The following is a 6185-nucleotide window of genomic DNA, read 5'->3' on the forward strand; positions in this document are numbered from 1 at the left end:
AGGGCTGTGTTTAAAGATCGAATCAAAGGGCGATAGAAGGGTCGGTGAATGTATCTCCTGGAAACGCTATTGTAATTGTAACATCATCGTTCTCATGCCGCTGATTCGCGTCGAGACTATTGTGGGACGAACTCGTTTATTTGTGCATTTCAGCGGGAAAGGAGGCGCAAGGAGTTTTTCTCCTGGATTCTGTGTGGGAAACGTGCGGCGCGGACGGAGGAGCGTGTACTGTTAGCCATCGCGCGGGATTTTCGGTACAACGACTTTAATATTCCTGAATACAATGCCAAGTGGTTGCAATTACATCTGTAGAAAGGAATGTTATATCATTTCTGAAAGAGCGGGATCGACGAACGGAGCAATTTATTGAGTCAAGCCAATAATTCGCTATTCACTGACGCTGGGTACTTGCTCGCTACGCCGCAATTTTTCCCTATGAATAGCCCGGATTGACAAAGAAGAAGCGCGCGCCCGCGCGCTTGCGCGCGCGAGGAATAATATTTCCGGGGAACGCAGGGATATTTTTTTTCCCCGATCTCTCGTCTCGCTTTTATTCTCGGCGCACAGCGCACAGTGCATAATCCCGCCGGATTATTTATTGGCACACGTTCACTTCACCGTACCCCGATACACTTTATTTATCCTTTATTATTTATCGCCGTCGAAATTCTGCGCATTGTTTTCCAAAACACTGCAACTAATCACCACCACCATCGCCACCCAGCCCTCTTCCTCCACCTCCGTATCCCGAAACCTCACACCAACCCTCCTGCTATTTCCCCGTACACCACCACCTTCGTCCCCCGTCCCCGTCCACCCTCTGGCACCTATTCGATCGATCGTTCCGCACGACCCTGCTACGGATTGTCTACGGTCGATCCTCGATACCTCGTCGGTTTTCGAGGTAGCTACGTCGACACTCTCGGCATGTTCGTCTAGGAAGCCGGGGCGGCAGAGCAGCAGGCAGTATCAGCGGCAGCAACGATAGCCCGATATAGCGACGGCAGTAGGATTCAAAGCGGATTTTCGGAGAGAGACGAAAGACCGGGGGTCGTGGGCCGACGTGAGATTTTCGTGAGGCGCGAAAACCTCCACGACGTCACTTGCCCGTCTGCCGCCGTCTCTCGCTTTTGTTAGTAGTGTGTTTTTTTTGCGTCTAAAGCGTACCCGGTAGAGTTTCTGCAAGCAAGGAATATTAATGTTTGTTAAGGTCGAGTATGAGAGAACTCGACGAAGCGAGACGCCGGCGAGTCGTAGAGTCACTTTTTTTACGAATCGCAGATTCGATCTGCGGATAGCGCGCTTGTTGTCGGTCGGAATATTATTCGAGCGCGTGAATCGTACGTAGAATATATTTCCATTATATCGTGCTCTGTCACACGACTCTTCCAGCTGATCTAACACACGTCATCGTATAAGTGACCGAAGTAATTGTAATTAATTGTAATAATTATTTCGTCGTTGATTCGACAATTGAGCTGCCCGACTCTTACATCGCGTCAATCGAATGTACATCTCTATCAGTTAAATTAATATTTTTGTGTTTTATGTTTTCAAATTGAAAATATTGCGCACAGATCGCTCGCCGCGTCTCCGCGTCACTTCTCGCGAGCGTCCCCCTTCGGTAGTGCGATAGCAGTTGTATAAAGGACCGTCTACATTGGAAGGAGGCGGTAAGAAGTGAGAAAACCACAACCTTTACTTATCAGTGTAAGAGCTAGAGTACAGGCGTAACTTTTTTTTAAATATAGCACTGGTCGAACTGCGCTCGTAATTCGCCGAGTGTAAGCGTCGGAGCTGAAGTATGGAGCAAGAAATGGGAATGATTCGTTTCTTTACTCTTACTCCTTACGCCGGGCTTACTTCAGCTATTGTAGACGGTCCTTAAAGAGCGCCGTACGGCCACCCGATTCAGGCGAACGCGCCTTTCCTACCTTCGCCAGAAACAGTAGCGCGAAATTCCGCAGGTCCACCGTTCAAGACTCCCTCGTAATCGCCGTAATCGTCATCCTCGTCGTGCCCTTCGCCGTCCCCGTCGTCGTCATCGGCATCCTCTTCCACTGGGCGCAGCCTGTCCTTCCAGTTCATCCGACGCCGTGTCCCGCGCCTCCGCTTTTCGCGCGTCACCCACTTTTCCCTCCTCGGCTGCGATTTCCGTGTCTCACCGTGCGCCGATCGCGCGCATCGCGATCGCTCTCGCGATCGATCGGATCCGGTCTCTCGCGCGTGCGCGTTCCTCGCCGGCGGATTCGCGCGCGAATCGCGATCGACGCGTGGCGCGGATCGATCGATCCCGCGTGTCCCGCGAGATCGCGCCGTGGACGAGAGCCGCCGCGCGCCTCTGGATCGATTTTTTCGCGAGTGCTCGCGCCGACACGAAGACCAGGGTGGTGCGACAGCGACCGTGCGAGCCTCCCCGAGGCTCACCCGCGATCTTTTTCCGCGCCGGGCCTGTCGATCTCTCCGCGCGGATCCGTTGCTTCGTCGCGGAACAGCTTCTCCCTCTATCGATCCACAAAGAGATCCAGTTAGATCGTTCGCCGCTCTTGCTCTGGACGCGGCGAGATCGTCGATTCTTTATTCGCGCATCGTTCCCGCCTTGGAAGAATTGGATAAGCGCGACGGCGCAATTGCGGCGCGTCGGCGATTCGCAACGCCAACCGGATGCGGATTATCGGAGGACTCGGCGCATGCGAGTCGTCTCCGTGCGGTCTCGTTCTGGTGCGCGTCAGCTCTCGGTACACCCGTTGCACACGTCGTATCGAAGTCCCGGCATATATTCCGGCGATCCGAATTCGAGATTCGCGGCTCGGCGGTCGATGATTAACGCGTCTCTCTCTCTCTCCCCCTCGATGTCCCCCGCGGAGGATGGGCGACTTCTCGCCCCGGGGAAGAAATCAATCTCCCCGACAACGCCGGTCGCCGAAACCTTGCCGAAATTTCGATTTTCTCACTGAATCTGCGAATCGCATCCCCACCAAGGGCCCTCGCGAGGAGAGGAGGGACTTACCGGGTGTCTCGAACGACTCCCGGCGGCTCGCACGTGCGTATACGTGCGTATATACGAGCGTGCACGCGCGTGACGACCGGTATGATAATTCGCGTAGACGCACTCACACATACACACACATACGCGGCGCACAGCACTGCCACTGCCAAGGAGTAGAGACGGAGGACTTGGTTAGAAGAGTATCCGGAGCGGATGCGGTCCAGTCGGCCGGTGGTCCCTTTTTTCGACGGTGGGTCCCTTCTTGCGGTCCTCGGGGCGGCCGGTGGCGAGCTTTCGGGATCGCGGGATCTCCCGACGCGTACGAGAGAGAGAAGCGGGCTCCTCCTGTTGCGCGGGAGCGCGTCACTGAAATCGCCTATATATCTCTCAATCTTTATCACCGCGCGATCTCTCCTCCCGCGCTCCACCCTCTCCCCCTTGTCTCTCTCCTCGCGCTCCCTTTTTTTTCCTCTCCTCTCCTCTCCCTCCTTATCTCTCCGGGCCTCCCTCTCCGGGCCTGTCTCTCCCTTTCGGCGATCGGTATCGCGCGGCGCGCGCGCGCTCGACGGTGTATCAGTTGACAGCACAGCACGCGAGTATCTCACGGGGACGCGCGCGGACCGTACTCGCGGTGCCTCGACTTCGATATTTCTGCGATTTATTGCGGCGCGACTTAGAAATGCATCTAATGCGGTGCACGCCGCATAGAATGCATGCATGCACCTTGGCGGGGAGGGCGAGAGCCGCGGAGAGCCGAGAAGCAGCCGGAGCCGGAGTCCGGCGGAGCCGAGCCGAGTCGAGTCGAGTCGAGTCGCGGCCCGCGGCGGTGTCGGCGCATGCGCCGCCGACAGACGCGAGCGTGTGTACTCTACTCGCGCGATCTCTAAGGCAGGCTAACGCGAGCTGGCCCGCGAGAGCGCGGGCGAGAGCGGATCGCCGGACAGGGGGTACCTACGGCTACGTCATTCACTGGCGTGGAGACCGGGGCATCAACCGAGCGCGCCGAGTTCCGAATCGGTAAAACTCGCGCGACGCCGCCTCCGTCCCGGAAGGAGCGAGGAAATTGTCGCGAAAATTTCAACCCCATTTTCCGGCACACGCCTCGCGGAGGGTGTAGCCCTCTTTCGGCTCGACGTTCCCTCGAACGAGCGTTGGTCATTTGCAGAGAGAGAGAGAGAGAGATATGATCGCATTAGGACGCGATTGAAATGTTCCGCGCGGAAAGAAAAGTAAAAAATAATCATTGAGACGGGAAACTTGTAGTCAACCCAACTAGCTAGTTATTTAGTTCGTTTACTATACGACATTTCGACCCGATCTTTTGGGTCCTTTTCGACTGATACTAAGTCAGTCGTCGTCGTCGAATAAGACAGAGTCGAGTTATAAAATATATGTATATCGTGTGAGCACTTAATTTGGTAGCTGGGCTTGAATGCGGAAAATAATCAGAAATACTTTTTTTATTTCATCTTTCGAGTCTGTCGATCTTCCTTATCGGAAAGAAAAGTGTAGCTGCCGTAGCCGAAACCTGCATATGGCGACTGGATTTCAGTTGTAAAATATGGACGGCTAACATTTAGTTGCGACGGCTAAATATTTTGCTCCGGTGGCGAACATTTTTTCCCCCCGGGTGCGGTCGCTCCTATTTATTTCCCGTTGTGCCGAAACGATTATCGTTCCCTTGGCGAGGCCGCCCGCGGGAGAGTCAACGGTGTGCAAAAAGCGCGAACCGGGTCAGCGGATTTCGCGTGTGTAAGCAGGAAGGTAGCCCGCCTCGAGGAGGTCCAGCGCAATTCGGCGCGATTAGCGATTACGGACGAAATATCGGGGAAACTCCCCGCGGACCATATTCGCGGGGTCGGGCCACCCACGTCAGTGATTACGCGTGGTCTCTGTGTCGCTCGGTCGCGCGCGCGCGTGCGCGCACGCGGGATCTGGAAAGGAGCTAAAATATCCCGATGCACTCGCCGGAGAATTTACCGCGGTTGAATTCTTTCGCTCTCCGTACGCCCGCCCGCGACTCCGACGCGCCGCGCTCCGTACCACGCGAGTACACGCGTGTGTCGCACGTGTGTACCGCGCGCGTGTGCGCGAGCGTTAACCGTGTGTCTCCATGTCAGGAGCCACAGCCTATCCCGTAGCACTGTAGCGACGGTATGGAGAGGGCTGCTCTTCGCGTTTCTCTTCCCGCCGTCTTTCCTCGGTCCTCGTCGCGGTGGGTGGAAGAGGAACAGGAGGAGGAGGAGGAGGAGGTGGCGGAGGAGGAGGGGGAGGCGAGCAGACACGAGTGCATGGCCCCCCGCTAGATACGACACTGCGCGATTTTTTGACGACCGATGAAAGTTACTCGCGAGATATTCTATTTTAAACTTTCGGCCAACAGCGGCCACCGCCGCCGCCGCCGCCACCGCCGTCGTTGCCGTTGCGCGCCTCTGCAACCCGGCTTGCCTCACCTTCCTTCTCTCTCTCTCTCTTCCCTCTTTCTTCTTCTCGCTGTCCTCCTCTCGTCCCCCTGCCGCGCTCTTTCTCTCTCTCTCTCTCTCTCCCTCGCGAGAGAGAGACTTCCTACATCGCGATAATTCCTGAAAAGGAGGGAGCCATTTTGCGCGGTGCGGAGCGGCACGGACCTCCGCTTTGATTCTGCGTTGCGTCGATGCGCCGGGCGAAACAGAGAAAGAGAGCCCTCCGTTACATCGGCGGAGGAAAGCGCCACGGCAATGACGGTGCGCGGCGGCCGTTGTTTTTTCCGTTCGGCTGAATGATTTATCAGATCGGGATCGATCGTGTTGCGAGCGGGGGAGTGGGAGAGGGCGGGGGAGGTCGCGCGACGCGGTTGCAAACCGACAAAACAGCGGGCTTTATTATTAACCTCTCCCCGCGCCCTCCTCCCCCACGCTCCATCGCATTGTAATCGTTTGCGAGCGTTTGATCGCGTTATAAAAAATCCAATACTTTTGTTCGCCGCAAAACACAATCCGCGAGGTCCGATAACATTTTCGATAACCGCTTTTAATTGCGCCCCGTTGTTTGACGCCGGTATTGTTCCGGGCTGCAACATTGCCCTATGTTAATCAACAGAAAAAGCGGCGCGCGAGAATGTTTAGGCGCGTTTCGTGGAATGACCAATGCGACTCGTTACGGGGCGCCGAGAGGTGCCGCGCTCCCTTCGCCGCCTCCTCCCCGTCCTCCTTCTCTT

At 56.0% G+C, this 6185-nt stretch overlaps 1 long non-coding RNA gene across 1 annotated transcript; it reads right to left on the bottom strand.

Annotated features, from left to right (window-relative positions):
- Nucleotides 1-248: 248 nt before the first annotated feature.
- On the bottom strand, nucleotides 249-2012 carry LOC105563200. The gene is made up of 2 exons (XR_001009014.1): nucleotides 1935-2012; nucleotides 249-1179 (listed from the first exon to the last, which is right to left on the bottom strand). It is a non-coding gene; the product is annotated as an uncharacterized LOC105563200 (long non-coding RNA).
- Nucleotides 2013-6185: the final 4173 nt, after the last annotated feature.

This window comes from Vollenhovia emeryi, unplaced genomic scaffold (genome assembly GCF_000949405.1).
Source record: "Vollenhovia emeryi isolate VEMERY1.0 unplaced genomic scaffold, V.emery_V1.0 DF939179.1, whole genome shotgun sequence".
NCBI lineage: Eukaryota > Metazoa > Arthropoda > Insecta > Hymenoptera > Formicidae > Vollenhovia > Vollenhovia emeryi.